Source organism: Xenopus laevis, chromosome 2S (genome assembly GCF_017654675.1).
Source record: "Xenopus laevis strain J_2021 chromosome 2S, Xenopus_laevis_v10.1, whole genome shotgun sequence".
NCBI classification, from domain to species: Eukaryota; Metazoa; Chordata; class Amphibia; order Anura; family Pipidae; genus Xenopus; species Xenopus laevis.
This window is the reverse complement of record NC_054374.1, coordinates 60087208-60107040: the sequence shown is the minus strand read 5'-3', so window position 1 is coordinate 60107040 and position 19833 is coordinate 60087208.

The window sequence follows — 19833 nt, the reverse complement described above, 5'->3', positions numbered from 1 at the left end:
AGGGGTATGTCTGTATGTTAGGCAGGATTTAAAAGCTCATATAAAGGAGGAGGTTATGTTAGAAAATGAGGGGGCCGAAGTCGTATGGGTGGAGTTCTTCACCAATTGTAAAGAATCCAGCAAATTAATTGTAGGCGTATGCTATAGACCCCCTAATGTAAGTGAGGAGGAAGAGACAAAGCTTCTAATGCAAATAGAAAAGGCTGCTAGTTTAGGTAAAGTAATGATAATGGGGGATTTTAATTACCCAGATATTGACTGGAGCAACAGTACTGCTAGATCAGTTAATGGGAACAAGTTTATAAACTTATTGCACGACAATTTTTTAGCACAGGTTGTTGAGGAGCCTACCAGAAAAAATGCTATTCTTGATTTAGTGATCTCAAATGACCCAGAACTTATAGCAAATGTCCAAGTCATTGAACCCCTGGGTAATAGTGACCATAATGTTATATCTTTTAATGTCTGGTGCAAAAAACAAAAATATACTGGGGCAACAAAAACCATGAATTTTGAAAAGCTAATTTTAGTGCCTTGAGGGCTGCCCATTGATTGGGGCATTAGGTTTTCAGCTAAAAACACAGAACAGAAATGGTTGTCCTTTAAAATGATATTAAACCATTACTGTTCTCAATTTATTCCCTGAAGGACTAAACGTAGAAGCTCTAAGAATCATCCTGTGTGGCTTAATACAGTAGTAAAGAAGTTAATGGGAAAGAAGAGAAAGGCATTTAAAAACTACAAATCTGTAGGGACAGAAGCTGCATTTAATGAATATAAACACTGTAATAAATGTTGTAAATCAGCAATCCGGAAGGCTAAAAAAATAAATGAAGAGTTAATTGCAGTGGAGGTGAAAACTAACCCTAAAAAGTTTTTTAAATATATTAATAGTAAAAAGATGCAGGTTGAGAGTGTTGCTCCATTAAATAATGGTACCAGTATGGTTGTAACAGACTTTGTATCTAGAACAGCACCAGACTGTGAAACTTTAGTGTTTAAAAAGCCTTCATTTCAGCTTTGGGCATCACCGCAACGTTTCAGGCCATACGGCCTTTTGTCAAGCTGGTTGTAACAGATACAGAAAAGGCAAATGTGTTAAATCAGTTCTTTTCTTCAGTGTATACAATAGAGGAGTCTGGGTTCACAGACTCACTTTATAACTGCACGAATGGTTCAGCTCAATCTAGTCAGTGGCTGACTCAGGATATGATTCAAAAAGCTTTAATACAAATTAATGTAAACAAGGCTCCAGGGCCTGATGGCATACACCCCGGGTTCTAAGAGAGCTTAGTTCAGTTTTAGACCAGCCCTTATTTCTGATTTTCTCAGATTCACTGTCATCTGGTATGTTGCCTATGGATTGGAGAAAAGCTGATGTTATTCCAATATTTAAAAAGGGATTACGATCTCAGCCTGGCAATTATAGGCCAGTTAGCTTGACATCTGTGGTGGGCAAATTATTTGAAGGCTTGTTAAGGGATCACATTCAAAATTTTGTCCTAATGAGCAACAAGGAAACTGGCTACAGGATCGGGTACAGAGGGTGGTTGTTAATGGTACATTCTCTACTTGGAGTAAGGTTCTTAGTGGGGTCCCCCAGGGCTCAGTATTGGGTCCACTTTTATTTAACTTGTTCATTAATGACTTAGGGGAGGGTGTTGTAAGTAATGTATCAGTGTTTGCAGATTACAAAAAATTATCCAGCGCAATTAAATCCATCCAGGATGTGGCATCCTTGCAACATGATCTTGACAAACTGGCAATCTGGGCAGCTAAGTGGCAAATGAGATTCAATGTTGATAAATGTAAAGTCATGCACCTGGGATGTAAAAATATCCAAGCCACTTATACCCTTAATGGGACTGCACTAGGCAAATCCATTATGGAAAAGGACCTTGGAGTCCTTGTAGATGATAAACTTGGCTGTAGCAAGCAATGCCAGTCGGCAGCATCAAGGGCAAATAAGGTCTTGAGCTGTATTAAAAGGGGCATAGAGTTACGGGAGGAGGGGGTCATTCTTCCACTGTATAGAGCACTTGTAAGGCCCCATCTAGAATATGCCATACAGTTTTGGTCTCCATCACTCAATAAGGACATTATTGTATTAGAGAGGGTACAGAGAAGGGCAACTAAGCTGGTAAAAGGTATTGAAAATCTTAACTATGAGGAAAGACTGGCCAAATTGGGGATGTTCACTCTGGAGAAGAGACGCGTAAGGGGTGATATGATGACTATGTATAAATATATAAGGGGATCATATAATAATCTCTCTAATGCTTTATTTACCAGTAGGTCTTTCCAGCTGACACGAGGTCACCCATTCCGATTAGAAGAAAAGAGGTTCTACCTAAATATTCAGAAGGGGTTTTTTACAGTGAGAGCTGTGAAGATGTGGAATTCTCTCCATGAATCAGTTGTACAGGCTGATACATTAGATAGCTTTAAGAAGGGGTTGGATAGCTTTTTAGCAAGTGAGGTAATAGAGGGTTATGGGAAATAGCTCATAGTCCAAGCTGATCCAGGGATTAGCAATATACATTATGTCTTTTCAGTTTTTCAAATGTTGGGATGTATGCTATATTTTTATATAAACAGAATTTCTTTCTTTCAGTTCACTTTTGAAACATGAATGTTAATTAATTGCTGTTTACACATCAGCAAAAATGTTCACCTAATATTTCTGTAGCAGCTTTACCCCCAAAACTCTAAATATAAAGCACTTGGATGTATCTGTTATTGTTAAAAGATTAAATTCTCTTGGTGAGGACCTTGATTTGGCTGATTTAGAAATAAATAGCAACACAGCTCTTACCTATGCACAAGATATGGCATATTTCATTGAAATTGTTTGATCCAGTTTGGAGCTGAAAAGGATAATGCCATACATGTGCACTATGTTTTGATTGTGTGTGTATTCCAGACAGAGCATCTAACTGCTACTGAAAGACTAATGGCCTTGGCCAAGAGCTTTACTGTGTCCATGGAGGCTTTATTTGCTATCTTAGCATCTTGGATCATCTCTGTCAGTTTGGCCCTCTACTAAAAGATACAGTATCTTGAGCATAGCATATTGTCCATGTTCCATAGTGCCCTCTATTGAGACATTGTCTGCCGGCAGTGGTTTGCATAACGCACGGAGTGGGGACAGAGAGAAGCTGTGCAGCTGGGGGGAAAATTAGTTGGGCAATCGGGCAGAATACTATAAAGTATAGATAATTTATGCTTTCACTTGATAATACTGCCTGCTATATATTAGGTGCTGAATATAATGGGGCCTCATCTGCACACCCAGTAGATGACATGCTTCTCTTATTAGATGGAGTGCTTAGAAGTTGACTTCTCTCCACATTTAAAACCTCCCCAAAAGTCTTACACAACACTGTCATTACAAAACAAAGCATTACACAACCTCACTGCTCTCATTTATGCTGCTTTAGCTGTAAACTCCGTTCCACAAGTCTAAAGGGGTGGTCTCTAGTACATTGATATTTTCTATGGGAAAAAGATCCTTTGCTATCTGTCTATCATATCCTCTAATATACTTGTAAAGAATGACCCCTCGCAAGTGCCCTTTCTCCAAAAAAAAAAAAAACAACCCAGCCTTACCTTGTTTTCATTCCTCGAGTTAAGGACGTTTTTGTTTTTGCATACATAAGATTTTGACTCAGTACTGTACTGCTTCAGTGCTAGAGAGGCAGATGCACTGATACGAAGTGAGGAGTTGATGGAAAGGAAAAAAGATGGTGGTGAGGGAACAGAAGACTGCACTGCATACAGCAGTTAATTATGTCCCTCTTTCTGTTATTTAATTGTTTGGAAGATAGACCCTGTCAAACCATTCCATGGTGAACCACAATTCCAAGCTACTTTCCGAATTAGCCGTGCCCCCCTTGAGTTAATTCAATACTGACAAAGACCTGAACCAGCAGAAGACGCAAAGTTGTCAAAGACCCAAAGCTGCTGAATGGAGTTTATGTCAAGAAAGGAGCCAAAATGAACATAAGGATCCGAAGCCACAGAAAAAAGCCAAAGAAGCTGCTATTGCCAAGGAGAATAAAGAAGAGTTATTCTACCCCTGGTCACCAATGTTTTTATTTATCTTCTATGGGGCTCCTTTACCAGCAATGGTTTTTTTTTTAATCTTTTTGATGGAACATGAGCATGAATATGTGCATACATGCCAAATGTACATACGAGCACAGACAGGATGCCATAGGTTAACTTACAAGTATTCTGGTCGATCTGACCTCAAACACTTTACACTAATGCGTAGCTTTTGATGTGAAATATGATAGGCGTGTTCTGTGTGTACCTGGCGACACTTTTTCTCCTGTGTCATACACTGTTGTAACAATAAAACATGAAATAATAGGGAGAAATGGCACAGCGACTGGGCTCATTAAACAGCATTCGAGTGTAATCTGAAGGATTTAGATTTATCCCCTTTGCACTTTTGAGTTTCCTATTTGGCTTTTAAAGACAATAGTGCTTATAGCTAATTGTGTTTGTTATGACAGAAACACGTGAAAGTGTGGGTATGTTAGACCAAAACAGTGGTTGATTTGCTGCTTCCAGTATTGAGTGCTGCAAAATATGCTTTGTTTATGTCAGGAAGAATATTGATCACATAGTAGAATAGCTTGCTTTACAGGTTGGCAAATTGTGCTGATAGGGGATTATGGTGGTACATGCTTAAGTGAAGTCAGCCATGAGTTGCCATTGCATCTTTATACAAATTATAACAAATTGGCTCTAATAGATACTCAGTGAAGGCTGTAAGGGTGATGTGACATTTTGTTACATACCAGCTACCTTGTATTAAGCTAAGAAAACTCCAGCTAAATAGTATGAAAACATCTGCTTTTGCACCTGGCCAAATTGTAAGGTCAGCTTACATATAAAGATCAAAGACTGAAAAGGTGTCAGACTTCTTCCCAGAAAAGGTGGCAGACTCAAACATCTGATATATGCATACCACCCTGCACAAAAGCCCTTATTATTTAATAAATATTTAATTACATATTTATAAAGCATTAACATATTTCTCAGTACTGTACAATAAAAGGGTATATACATTTCAAAAATATAGTTTTACATACTATAATACAACTAGGTAAAGAGGGTCCTGCTTAATAGACCTTACAAATTAAATGGTGTTTTTCATACGTCTGTTTGGGGGGAATGTTGTAAAGTGGCAACCATTTCGAAGTGTACCGTACACGTCAAACAGGAACCCTTAGGAGGCGGTGGGTACACTCAGATGCACAAAGGTTTCCGGTATTCACCGGCTTTCTGCTGTGGAACCTAGGAGGAATAAGTGCGTTTAGGTAGCAACAAGTCCAAAATGAGGTACCGGCAAGGATCAGGCAAAAAACTTAGTCAATCAGGCAAAAGGGTCATAAACCAGAGTAATCAAATAGAGAAAAACAATTCGGCAGAGTCTGTAGACAGAAGCCAGCATGGGCACTGTCAAAGTTGCGAATTGGCCTTTTAAAGGGAATCTTTGCGCCAAAAATTTTAAAATTTGCACCGAATGATGACGTCATGATGCAAGCGAATATCCTTCGATCGATGGATTAAAATCCTTCGAGTTGTTCGATTCGAAGGATTTAATCGTTCAATCTAACGATTATTCCTTCGATCCTTCGATCGTAGGAATATCGGTAAATCCTTCGACTTCGATATTCGACGATCGAATATCGAGGGTTAATTAACCCTCGATATTCGACCCTAGGTAAATGTGCCCCTTAGTATGTTATAGAATGGACAATTCTAAGCAATTTTTCAGTTGGCCTTTATTATTATTATTTTTTTTTTTTTTTTAATGATTTGGCTTTTTCCAGCTTTAAAAATGGGTTCACTGACCCCATCTAAAAATCAATCAATTTAAAAAGTTAACTTTTAAGAAAATATGGGATATTTATGCATACACAATATATGTCACTAAATTTTAGAACACACCCATGACAATTATTTCCAAGCTTTACTGCCTCTTAAATCTTTCATGCCATTCATTTATTAAAATGGGTGTGGTGGTTTAATTAAATCACTTGAGGAATAAATGTTTATACACAAGAAATAATTTGTTACTGTCTTTATTAAGATAAATAAGAGGGGGCATAAAGTGGCATAGCTTATGGGCCCCAGTGGAAAATTGTGAAAAATTGTGTTACCCTCCATGACTTGAACTACTTCCACTCTCCTTCATGCCCCATACCACTACTAAATTCTTAATCCCAGATCCTCTACCTACCCATATTTCAGTTGCCACCTTTGATGGTGCTGGAAAATGGACAGGGAGGTGGGGAAGATGATGGAGGTGGGGGTGGGACCGGTGATGTTGCGGGTGGGACTGATCGCCATGTCATTATTTTCAATGTCTTGTCAGGATTTCCATATTAAGGAATCCGGACAGGACATTGAAAATAATGACGACAGGTAGGTTTCACCCAGACCCGGGTTTCACCCTTCCAAATACTGGATTGTCCAGGGGAAATCTGGACAGGTCGCAACCTTAACGCATATCCCTAAGGGCAGTGGCTCACAGTAAGTCTAAATGTGGGGCATATGGGGAAAAGCCTATGTGCTTCTCCCCATCTGCATTGACGAACTCAGAGCTGTATCCCAGGGGCATGCCGCAGGTCTCTGTACCTATTTGCACATAGCCAATTGCATCCTTTTTTTGCACTTTGCACACTCCTTTAATAGACATAGGGGGGAATGTAATAAAAGTTGGTAATGGAAAAAATATTAGCAATGCGAAAAGTTATGCCTTTGTGCGAACAAATTTGCCTTTGTGAGAATTCAATATAGCTTTTGCAAACCCAGAAACCACTACTGACGGGAAGAAGGTTTGCAGATTTTATAGTTCGCGCCAGTGCGCACTAAATGTAATAAAACGTCTTACTGAAACAGTCGTTATGTTTGCTCCAAAAGATTACGACACCTTCAAGCACTTCTTAAAAGTGTGCAATGCACAATAAAAAATTTGCAATGCGTAATTAAAATTCACAATGCAATAACAGTTTAAGGAAGAGTATTACATGACAAAATGTACATTTTTATTCTTATTTGTGCAAATTATTTTGCCATTTGTGACTATTTTTATATTCCTCCAATAGTGTTTTCTTGTCCATCTTCTCCTGCCTGCGTGTGTGCACATGTGCCTGTAACAGCACAGGAATGGATTTTAGTGTGAAATTGCTTAATATAGCATTTCCTTGGCAAAATCTGCCCAGGTGTATGCTGACGGGCCAATGTGGTGACTATTAATGTGCCCAAAAGACAGGTCAGACAGGAGCAGATTGCCCAGCATTAAGGGGCAGATTTATCAACATAAACATTGTAAATTCATATTTTAGTTTCTAAAACTCAAATTTCAAGATTTATTAATCGCTGAAATTAGAAAAATAAATCTGCCTCCCTGTGTGCCACTGGCCTAAATCCCTGCACATATATCTGTATTTTAGTGCCCTTTGTACTGCAATTTTATTAAAGTTTTAATAACACAGTACTGTTTGGATCTCTGTTTACTTGAAATGCTATGATCGATTTTTGAATCCCAGACCAGGCCAGGCTCCAACACTGTCACAACTTTTGCACTCCATGTAATTATGCCCATGAGATAGGGTTACCAGATCTCTTAAAAATTCTGGGACGTATCTAGAAAATCCAGGTAGTAGGGCTGCACTGAATGCAATTTAATTGAAATGGAATCCGTGTAGTCCAACAGCATGCATTTCTATGCTGATAATGTCACCCCTGGCCCAGCAAGTCCAACATTCCTCCCTATAACCTAATTCTGTCTGCGATGGCCTGCTGATTTGATTTATAAACTTTTGCTTGCTCTGCCCCCTTTGGTGACAGCAGAGATGGGTGGGCGTTTGGTGGCACGTCCAGTTTGGTGAAAGTAGGGAGAGGGCAGGTTAGGGTCTGGAAAGTTGGTGTTTTGTTGACCTGCATATCACGCATAATGCACACGTGATATGTACTGGAGTGAAACAAACAATTAGGCCATCCAGCTTAATGATTTTTGGAACATATGAATAGCTTATGCATTGAGGCTCTTTAAACAAAGATGTTAACAAAATCATTATAAACACAGTTGTAAAAGCCGGTGTGCAAGAGCCTTTGCCTGTTTTTATGTCCACAACATTGTGATATAGAATATAGTTATCGTAAGACTTCAATAATTCCACCTCCAGCTACGCTGGGTTTGGAAGCTGCAATGGCACATTTACTGCACCCATGGAAGCATTATTGCCTAGAAGCACTCTGTCAAGTTTCCAAATTTTGAAACAATTATCACAGGGTCTTTATACTATCCCATAGGTGTGCTAATAGATGGCACAGGCACACCCAACATCTACAGTATGACATGCTTAATGGTGATAATTATTACACTCTTATTGCATGTTAAGCATTCTATTTTCATAACTATAGGTTTAACAGTAAAGAAATATGCATCAAGCTGTATAAAATGTTCTATGCCAAAAAAAAAACATGTAAAATGTGGTGCAAAAAGTGCTTATTGTTAAGAAATTTATTTTCCTAATCCATTGTTTAATGCTGCCCATCACTGTTTCTGAAATCGATAGCCAGAATCCTTGACTAGTTAAAAGTGGTGACATTTATGGAGGTGTGTTTTCATTTACTGAAATGTACATCATTATTGTACTCCACTTAACTCCACTTGAAAATGTTGTAATCCATTAAAGTCAATGAAGCTGGGGAGAAATTCCTCCATGAAAAGTGGTGTAAAAATAGTGTAACAAGTGTTGTAATTAATCAGTGTGTTTATATTTTAAAGTGTGTTTTTGGATTTACACCATCATTTTACTACATTAAAGTCAATGGACAAGCTGGTGTGCTTTAAAAAAAAATGTAATGGAAGACCTGTGAGTGCAAAAGTACAGATTCTGTAACACTCGATATGCTGGGTGTGACATTCAGTGGCGTAAAGTTAAAATCCCATAGCAATTTGAGCCAGAAATTGTGGAAGTGGTTTTTTGGAGGGTCCCAATTATATTACTGCATATGTGCGCAAAGCACTACTAATGTCACTGAATGCTCACTGTACATGCACACAGGCCTTTCCATGGAACTGAACTCTCACTGCACATTTCTAACTTAAAAGACCTGGAGAATGCCTTAAGTGGAAGATTTAAATCGGCTAACTCCTGTTAAAACCAAAGCAATGGATATCTCTGATGTAAACACATGTATTTGATGTGTAATGGCTATTTATATTGCCACAATATGAAGCTATCAAAGAGAAAACAGGTGGGAGATAAACAGAGGTGGTATAATTAGAACCTAAACTGCTAAGCCAGTTGTCTTTTGTCTTGTCCAGGTAATGCTTCCTGACTCCTGCACTATAATTAACCTCATCTGTTTTTTCTTGGATGTTCTTGTATGTATTCTTGGATATTCTTGTAAGTATTCTATTTCTCGTATGTTCCCTAAATTACAATTATGTACACTTTATCTTTCTTTGCAAATAATAATGCTACTGCCACATTGGTTACTGCTTGAGCTTGTGTGTAGATACACGCAGTGGATTCGGATGATGAAAAGTGTGATTATACTTTGTGTGTCTGCACCCAGGCTAACGCAGTATTTCTGCGTACGTACACACCGGGGCATGTATCGGAGGAGCTCCATGGATGTTTCTCGTTTCTGGCTTTACCCCACATTTGTTGATTATTTGACTGGTATCATCTGGGAAAATAACACTAAATCTTGCTTTGAACATAATCTCCACCATAATAATTTTTATAATGGAAAAAGGGTAATTCTAAGAAACCTCCCAATATATAGCAGTTTTACAGCTTTAAATGACACAAAATATAGAACAGGAGCTGCTTTTAAAGAATCAGAGGCAGGGAGCAAGTGAGGCCTGGGATACAGTCACACCAGGAGCCACATATAACAGCAGACAGGTATAATATAAGTGTTTGATGTTGTCTTCACTCCCACCCCCTATGGTGAAGAACCTCTGCCATCTTTCTAGCCTGCCTGTCTAAGGTTAGTGTCACACACATGCAAACCTTTTGCATTAACACACAGCTACATTTATTCTCACACACATGCATATACTGTATTATTATGGTAGATTGGGATGTTTTGCACAATCACAGTAATACAATGCACAGTTCTTTTTATAGTGCATTAGGATATGTGCAACATAAAATGCTGTAACTTAAAATGTAAACAATTTCCAAACCTGTCATGATATTTATTGTATTTTATTTATTTCTAAATTACATTGCAAGTAATTCAGTACCATTTTAAATGTTATTCTTGAACCAATACATTTATTTTTTAGTTGTAATATTGGTGTGTGGGGAGCCATCTCCAGTTATATTTTCTGGTCATGTGCTTTCAGAAAGAGCTAGCACTTCCCAACGGAACTGCTTTCAGATTGTTCTGGTAAGCTAACAAGATGTCCAGCCCCTTGTCAGATTTCAAATTTAAGTATAAAAAAATCTGTTTGCCCTTTTGTAAAACTGATTTCAATACAGAATTCTGCTGGATGAGCATTATTAATTATGCATTGTGTAAAAAAAATGTTTTCCCATGACTGAATCCCTTTTAGTTGGAACCTCCTTTCTTCTAATTTGAATGAATGCCTGTATGTCTTTTGAAAATACCTACTGGTAAATAAAATCAGATAATCTCCTATATATATTTATACAAGTTTATCATGCATCCACTTAAGTGCTTTTTCCTCCAGTCTAAACAACCCTAACTCGATCAGTCTTTCTTAATAACTAAGACTTTCCACACCCTGCATGAACACGTAAACATTAGGACTAGGTGCTGTGGAGATGAGGGGCCACATTATGTTGTCATAGAATCCCTGCTGACTGAAAGTAAAAGGCAATGAGCACACCCAAATAGATGTTAAGCTTGTAATTATTATTTGTTCACAGCTATGTCACCTCAAATGTACAACAATGTATATATCCTATCTCAGGAAATCAACAGCACCTGCCACGCATGTTCTTTTTTCTTTTGTATGTTCACATTGTATTTGGTAGTTAACCATATAGATTAGTTTGTTTGTAGTTTGTAGTTTACAGTCAGTGATGACTAATTTACTATAATTATATCAAACTCTTAAGGTAGAGGCTTACCTTTACTATGAAGGAATTAAAACAGAATTCAGAGACTAAAACTAAATATACAAACAGAATGGAAGTTACTTACTGCTGACCCGAAAGCAGTACCTAAGAATGACAGATATTAATAGTCTGCTAAACTGTAGAGTCACTGCATAACCACGGAAGGCAAACATTCTAAGGGTGTGTTTTACCATTTAATTATCTAATAATTGTGAAAAGATACTTGTGATGACATTTAGGATGTATATCAGGTAAAACTTGGTTGAAATGCTGTACACCCTGTAAGTATGTAGGAAGATAAAAACATTAAATCAGAATTATTTTTAAATGTGTTACTACCTTAGACCATCTTACATAACTTTTTATATCAGCCAGAAAGGGGTCCAAATACCTCAGATATTTCCAGTGACAGCATTTAATGAGAAATGGTTTAGAGACTATGGTCTATTCTCTGCCCTGGTGGCTCTGGCTTTTGAAACAATGTAACACAAGCCAACAGATTAACAGACCTGTTTTGCTGGAAGAGACTGCCTTGCAACATTGTTTAAGTATCAGGAGCTTCCAATAGCAATTACATTTTCTTTTTTTTTAATTTATTTATTTATTTATTTTTTTAACAATTTTTGATCAGTCATACAACCAATTTTTCAAAGAGTAGTAAAAGGGGGGGTAAAGGAGAGAAAGAGAAGGAAGAAGGGGGGGGAGGGGAGGCGATCTGGCTGCCACACAAAAGTACAGTAAGTCATATAAGAAAATGCAGTTGAGGACCCCATAAACACCATAAAGATGTTCCAACAGAGCTTCATGACTACAATACTATCTCAGCATAGAGCAAGACTCATAGGGGGTAGTTACAGTTCTCCTTGGATCAACATCAGAATGACTTTTGTTGGCAAAAACAGAATACTCGCTCAAATAGTTGGATGCGCTCAACCTCCTTGGATATTTCGTGGGTGGAAGGCAGGGCAGATTGTTTCCAATATCGTGCTAAAAGGCTCCTGCTTGCTAGGAGTGCTTGGATAATCCATTTTTTGGTCTTCCGGTCCACCATGGGAATTCCCAGGCCCAATAAGAACAGTGCAGGTTGAAACGGGGTGAGTATGCCCGTATACTGGTGGATATAGTCCCGGATGGCGTACCAGTAGGTTTGCGCCAGTGGGCAGGCCCACCAAACATGTAACATTGTCCCCACAGCACTGTGGCATCTCCAGCATAAGTTGGATGAATGAGGAAAAGCTCGCTGTATCCTATCCGGGGTCATATACCATCTATACATAATCTTAAATGTTAGTTCATGGTGGTTAAGTGCTTTCGAAAACTTAGAGGTTTGCTGGAAAAGCTGATTCCAAGTGTCCACCGATAAAGGTATTTGTAAATCCGATTGCCACTTTTCAAGGGCGGCAGGGGCCTCATCCACACGGTGCTGTATCAATAAGTTGTATATAATAGAGGTGCCTTTGTTTTTGTATATAGGCGTCCAACATTTGGACTCAAACTGGGTGGGCCGGTGTTTCCCCAACCATTGATTCGCCTGTAAATAGTGTCGTATGCGTAGGTATGTGTATAATTGTACATCTAAGAGACCATAAGCTTTTTGGAGCTTAGAAAAGGTTAGGAAACCATCACAATCATATAGGTCACCCACTTTCGTGATGCCCATTTCTTGCCAATGTCCGAGATTTAAGTCTTGGATCGACTCTGCCAAGATGTTAATCGGCACAAGACTGCTCAGTGGGATAGTTAAGTTCCGATTGGGTCTAGCAGCATACCAGGCGAGAAGAGACGCTGTGATCGACAGCGGCAGATGCTCCATTGCTGAGCGATGATGCCTTCCCATAGTCCAAATGTGTGACAGGCCAGTATGTCCAAAGTCTTGTTTATATATCCAATTCTCCATGTCAACCCATTGTTTCGTTCCTGAGGGTAGGTGCCAATCAGCTAGTTGATCTAGAATAATAGCTCTATAGTACGTGAGGACATTTGGGCAGGCCAGGCCGGCTTTCCGTTTTGGTGCTTGCATCACTTTTTGTGAAAGCCTCGGCCTTTTGTAATTCCAGATGAACATGTTTAAGATCCGTTGGAGTTGCTGGAAAAAGGGATTGTAAAGAGGGATTGGCAATGCCCTAAACTTATACAGAATTCGCGGTATAATAAGTATTTTCACTGCATTAATTCTGCCGAGCCACGACACATACGTGGTCTTCCATGTTTGTAGGGTGGTTTGTATCTGTGAGCAATGGGGCAAAGTTCTGCTGGTACAGTTGATTGGGATCCGCTGTAATTTTTGTCCCCAGGTAAGTAATGGCCATGTCTTGCCAATCGAGGCTATATTTGCGTCTCAACATGTCTATAACAATAATAGGCATACATATCGGCAAAGCTTGAGTTTTAGCAATGTTCAATTTGTAGTGGGATAAATCACCAAATATTTCTATCAAGTCAAACAGTTCCTGTAAAGCAATGACGGGGTTAGTGATCGTTAAGGCTATATCATCAGCAAACAGTAGTATTTTGTGTTCCTGGGGCTCCAGTGACAACCCTCTGATCTGTTGTGAGCTCTTTATTAGCTGGGCAAAAGGTTCAATGCTCAGAATGTATGGTGAAAGGGGGCACCCTTGCCTGGTACCATTGGATAAGGAGAAGGGATTTGACAGAAAACCGTGAATATTAACCTGAGCCGTCGGACTGGAATAGAGGGCCATAATAGCAGATATCAGAAATGGAGGAAAATTAAACTTTTCGAGAACCAGTTTGAGATACAGCCAATTCACTCTGTCAAATGCCTTTTCGGCGTCTAGAGCTAATATAAGAGATGGCTTGTTGAGTCTACGCAATTGATGAATTATAGTAATAAGTCGTCTGGTATTGTCATGTAGCTGACGTCCTTTAACAAACCCTGTCTGGTCGGTGCTAATCAACTGAGGCAGTACTGCTTGAATTCTGTTTGCTAGGACAGAGGCATATATTTTTAAGTCACCGTTCAATAGTGAGATTGGGTGGTAATTGGGGCATTTTGTATCATCCTTCCCTGGTTTAGGGATGGTGGAAATGTACGACTTCAGCATTTCCTGCGGAAATTTCCCGGTGCTGACTGCATCATTAAAGGCTCTAGTGAGATACGGAGTCAGGAGTGCAGAGTAGGATTTATAATATCTGTTTGTGAATCCGTCTGGGCCGGGTGCCTTAGATTGGGGCATACTGACAATCACTTTCCTAACTTCTTCGGACTCTATACGCCTGTCTAACGTGGACAATGCCAAGCTCGAGACAACCGGCAAGTGCATACGATCAAGGAATGCGCGGATGTCCGCTTCTGTGGGAATATGTACAGCTGGATCGTCCCTCAGGTTATATAGAGCAGTATAGAATTTAGCAAATGTATCTGCTATGTCTTTGGGGTTAATTCGAACTTCACGAGAATCTGTCTGAATTTTCTCTATTCTATGGTATAACGTTTGCTGTACTAAGCGATTCTTAAGAATGGAAGTAGCTCTATTACCCATTACTTAATGCATGCTCTTTAGTCTAATTGGCTGATTCTGACACTTACTCAAAATATATAGATTGACCTCTTCTTTAAGTTGATTTAGTTGGGCCTTAATCTCGGAAGTGGGTTTAATGCCCTGTTGTTGTTCTAAGTCATGTATTTGCCGTAAGAACTGATTTTGTTTCAATCTAGTTTGTTTGATTTTGTGAGCGGCAATGCTAATCAAGCGTCCCCTCAGTACCGCTTTATGAGTACACCAGAGATTGACGTCCGTAGTCTCGGAATTATCATTCAGAGTGAAAAAATCTGCAATAGTTGTATCTATTTGGTCAGCTATCATCTTGTCAGAAAGGAGTGTGTCATTCAATCTCCAGGGCGGTCTCGTCTCGAACTGGAATTTTTCCTGCAATGTGAATGCAAGGACTGAGTGATCTGTCCATGTGGTAGTATGGATGGAACTGCCGGAAGTGTGTTGTAGCGTAGTCGGGTGTGTCAAAAATAAATCTATTCTAGTAGAAGAGTTATGGTGGGATGAGTAGTAGGTAAAGTCTTTCAACGTGGGGTTGTGGACTCTCCAGATATCATAAAGGTTGTGTTTCGCAATTAGTTTAGTAAAGCTCATGGATTTTTTGTTAACAATATTACGGTAGTGCGGGGGTAATAAAGCTGCCCGTGGGGTTCTGTCCATGTCTGGATCAAGTACATTATTAAAATCCCCACCCATAATGACCGTGCCCTGTTCTAAGAGGCTGACTTGTGTTAAAACTTGATTCAAAAAGACATTTTGGTCCGTATTGGGGGAGTATACATTCAGCAATTACATTTTCTGTACAAATAACTTAATTTGTAAGGAATTCATATTGGAAAGTTGCTTATAATTGTGTTTTCTTTTATTAGGCCACAAAATCATCTCCTGGGTTGACATGTCCTTTACGTCAGCTAAACAAATTGCAAGCATTAACTAAACCCAATAGGATTGTTTGCCCCCAAATTAATTTTATCTTAGTTGGGGCCAACGTATCTATCCACTTACATATACAGTAACATATACATTATACATTAAATACCAGTATCTATATTAATACTAGATTTAAGTAACACAATAGCCTTTGATAATATGCTGGACTAGAAATCATCCAAGCCACTCTTAAAGACATTAATAGAATCTGCCATCACAATATCACCCTGCAAGCCATTTCAAAACCTCACTTCCCTTACTGTGAAGAACCATCTACACTGTTCAAATGTTGCTCTAATCTAATGGGGTGGCCTACCGCACGTTGATCATTTCTATGGGAAAAAAGATCCCCCACTATCTGTCTACAATGTCCTCTAATATACCCCCCTCACAAGTCTTTTCTCAAGAGTAGAAAACGCCAACCTTGAAAGTCTACCCCCATCTCCCTCCAAGGGGGGTGGGGGCCTGGCTGCACCCCCTGCATCCCAGGTGGTTACCCCCCCCCAGAATCTGTCATCCCTTTAAGCAGTTTAGTTGCATTTATATCCTATTTAGGGACCGGAGCCCAACTGCACTGCTTAATCAAGGTGAGGCCTTATAAGAGACCTATAAAGAGGCAAAATTATGTTATTATAATTATGTTCATACCTCAATTTTATGCCCATTTATATGTAAGATAGTACTTTATGTGCTGTATGGCTGTCAGGGGGCCTATCGGCTCCCAGCGGGAGTAGTCAGGACCAAGGAGGAAGCTCACGGGGTCAAAGTCCAAGTTCGCGGTACAGATAGGGATCAGGAGAAATCAGGGTCAATATCCATGTTGGAGTTCAAAGGCAGGCAGAAAGTAGCAAAGTCAAAGTTCAGGCAAGGTGAGGAATCCAGGAATCAATAGTAGAAGAATAGACACACACCCAGCAAAAAATTCCTATACTTGGGTATTGAAACGGAGTCCTGGGCGACCTTTTATTTGAATTTGTCGCTGGTTCATGACGTCATCGCGCCAGCGTTCTGACACCGGCGTCACAGCACCAGCACCTCCGCTACCCACGTGGTAGCTATGGGTGCCGCCATTTTGGATTTGTTGCGAAGAGGATAAACACGCTGACCGGCGCTCGTGTCGGTACCCCCTCCCCCATGGGGGGCCACTGGACCACCAAGCCTTGGTTTCTGGGGAAAATGCTTGTAGAATTCCCTTACCAGTCGAGGGGCATGTACATCAGAGTGCATTCAGGACCAAAGCCCTTCCACTTAATAAGGAACTGGAGAGAACCCCTGGAGAGTCTGGAGTCTAAAATCTTTTTCACCTCGTACTCTTGTTGGCTGTCCACGGAGAAAGCTGAAGGAGGAGACTGATCAGAAGAGAAGCGATTGGAAATTGCTGGTTTCACCAGGGAGACATGAAACACATTAGGTATACACGTCTCAGAGGGAAGTGATAGCCGGACTGCCACAGGATTAACTATCTCCGAAATGGGGAAAGGACAGACAAACTTTGGGCCCAACTTGGGAGAAGGAATCTTTAAATGAATGTTCCTAGTGGACAACCACACCTTGGGGCAAATTCACTAAAGGACGAAGCGCCTAACGCTAGCGTTAATTCGCTAGTGTAGTGCATTTTCGTTAATTCGCCGATTCACTAACGGACGCTGGCGTAAATTCGCAAGTGTTACTTCGCACCCTTGAGCCTGGCGAATTTGTGCAACGGACGTAACTACGCAAATTCACTGACGCGCAAATTTGTCTGAACGCTACCTTTTACGCCAGACTTCCTTCACTACCTCAGACCAGGCGAAGTGCAATAGAGTAGATAGGGATTGCTTCAAAAAAAGTTAAAAATGTTTCAAAAACGCTGGTGTTTTTTCTTTTTTTATGGGTGATAGGCTGAAAAAGATCGAAAATTTTTGTTGGGGCTACCCTCCTTCCCCCCTACATTTCCTAACTCATGGCACCTTAACTATACAGTGGGCAAAATAAACATTTTATTTGCTGTTTTGAAGGTTTCCCAGGCTTGTGTAGTGATGCTACATATACCTCCATTGTAACTTGAATTTGGCGCCATATGCAAATTAAGCATCGCTAGCGTAACTTCGCTTTGCTTGGCGAATTAATGCTAGCGCAACTTCGCAACCTTACGCTTCCCCTGAGCGCAACTTCGGATTTTAGTGAATTTGCGTAGCACTGGCGAAAATACGCCTGGCGAAGTGCGGCGAAGCGGACGCTGGCGCAACTACGAATTTTTGTGAATTTGCCCCCTTGTCTCCAACCTTGAATGGAGGTGAGGATCTCCGTCTGCGATCAGCGAAAGTTTTATGCACCAGAGCACTCTTCTCCAAATTCACTTTAGACGCGGCCCAAATAGCAGACATATGTGCTGTGTGATCGTCTGCGGCAGGGATGTCTGACAAGATTAAATCTTGTGGAAATGCTTGGGGATGCTGTCCGTAAACTGTCATAAACGGAGACCTTCCAGTGGAAGTACGGCATGCATTATTATGAACAAATTCCGCCCACGGGAGGAGATCAGACCAATCATTTTAACAGAGGGAGATATGATTTCTCAGGAATTGCTCCAATACTTGATTCACCCGCTCCACTGCCCCATTGGTTTGGGCATGCTAGGCAGAAGAGAATTGAAGAGTGATACCCAAGTCTTTACATAAGGAACGCCAGAACGTAGCTGTGAATTGGGATCCCCTGTCAGAGACTATCTCAGCTGGGAAACCATGCAACTGAAAAAATAAATTGGATGAAGGGTTGGGATAGTTGAGGGAAGCTTCCGCAGAGGAATTAAGTGTGCCATTTTACTGAAGATAACTATAACTACCCAAATGACAGTGTTCCCTTTTGAGGGTGGAAGTTCTACAATGAAGTCCCATCGCTAGGTGAGTCCATGGACGAGAGAGAATGGGCAGAGGTTGTAAAAGACTGCTGGGTCGAGAATGACTAGCTTTGGAAGTGGCACAAATCGCACAAGCAGCGACAAAGTTCTTGACATCTTTACGGATGGTCGGTCACCAGACTATGCGTCGTATAAGTTCTAGAGTCTTTTCTGTACCGGGATGTCGAGCCTGCTTGGAACAATGAGTCTGTTGTAAGATGGGCAGATGAAGCTCAGAGGGTGTAAACGTCATCCCAATAGGTGTATCAGCAGGAGCGGAAGACTGACCAGACAGATTTGCTCAGCAAACTGAGGAAAAAGGGAAGCAATAATCTTGGTGGGAGGAATAATAGGCTCTTGTTTTACAGGGAGATGGTCCACTGAAGTGAAGCTGCGGGATAGTGCATCCACTTTCCGATTCTTGGAACCATGATGATAGGTCAAGACGAAGTTGAATTGGGAAAAGAAGAGGGCCCATCTTGCCTGTCGGGATTCAGTCCCTTAAGAGTTTGAATAAATTCTACATTTTTATGGTCAGTGTAAATAGTAACTGGAATCAAAGACCCTTCTAGGAGATGACGCTAGCTTTACTGACAAGAGTTCACGATTCCCAACATCATAATTCTGCTCCGCCGGAGAGAATTATTTGGAGAAGTATGCACATGGATGTAACTTCCCATTAGCTGAATGTCTTTGGGAAAGGATAGCACCGGCTCCAACCTCGGAAGTGCTCTTCCGTCATCAGGCGCCGCTTTCTCAGTGGGGTCCATGGTCCAAGTATAATGTCAGGGGGCCTATCGGCTCCCAGCGGGAGTAGTCAGGACCAAGGAGTAAGCTCACGGGGTCAAAGTCCAAGTTCACGGTACAGATAGGGATCAGGAGAAATCAGAGTCAATATCCAGGCTGGAGTTCAAAGGCAGGCAGAAAGTAGCGAAGTGAAAGATCAGACAAGGTCAGGAATCCAGGAATCAATAGTAGAAGAATAAACACACAGCCAGGAATGCAGCAAACAATTCCTATACTTGGGCATTGAACCGGCGTCCTGGGCGTCTTTTTATTTGAATTTGGTGCCGGTTCATGACGTCATTGCGCCGGCGACTAAGGAAACCCCCAACACACTGCCATTTAGTGTATAATTCACATTAATATTATTGCTGCCAAAGTGCGTAATTTATCAACATTTAACCTCATTTTTCAGTTTACTGCCCTATTTTCTAGTTTTGTCAAAACTCTCTGCAGAGTGGCAACATCCTTCATGGTACTTGTTTTGCACAACTTAGTATAATACGTGAAAAAAGAAACAGAACCCCTGCAGCACTCCTCTAACAACACTGGTCTTATTAGAAAATTTTACATTTACCACCAATATTTGTAATCTATC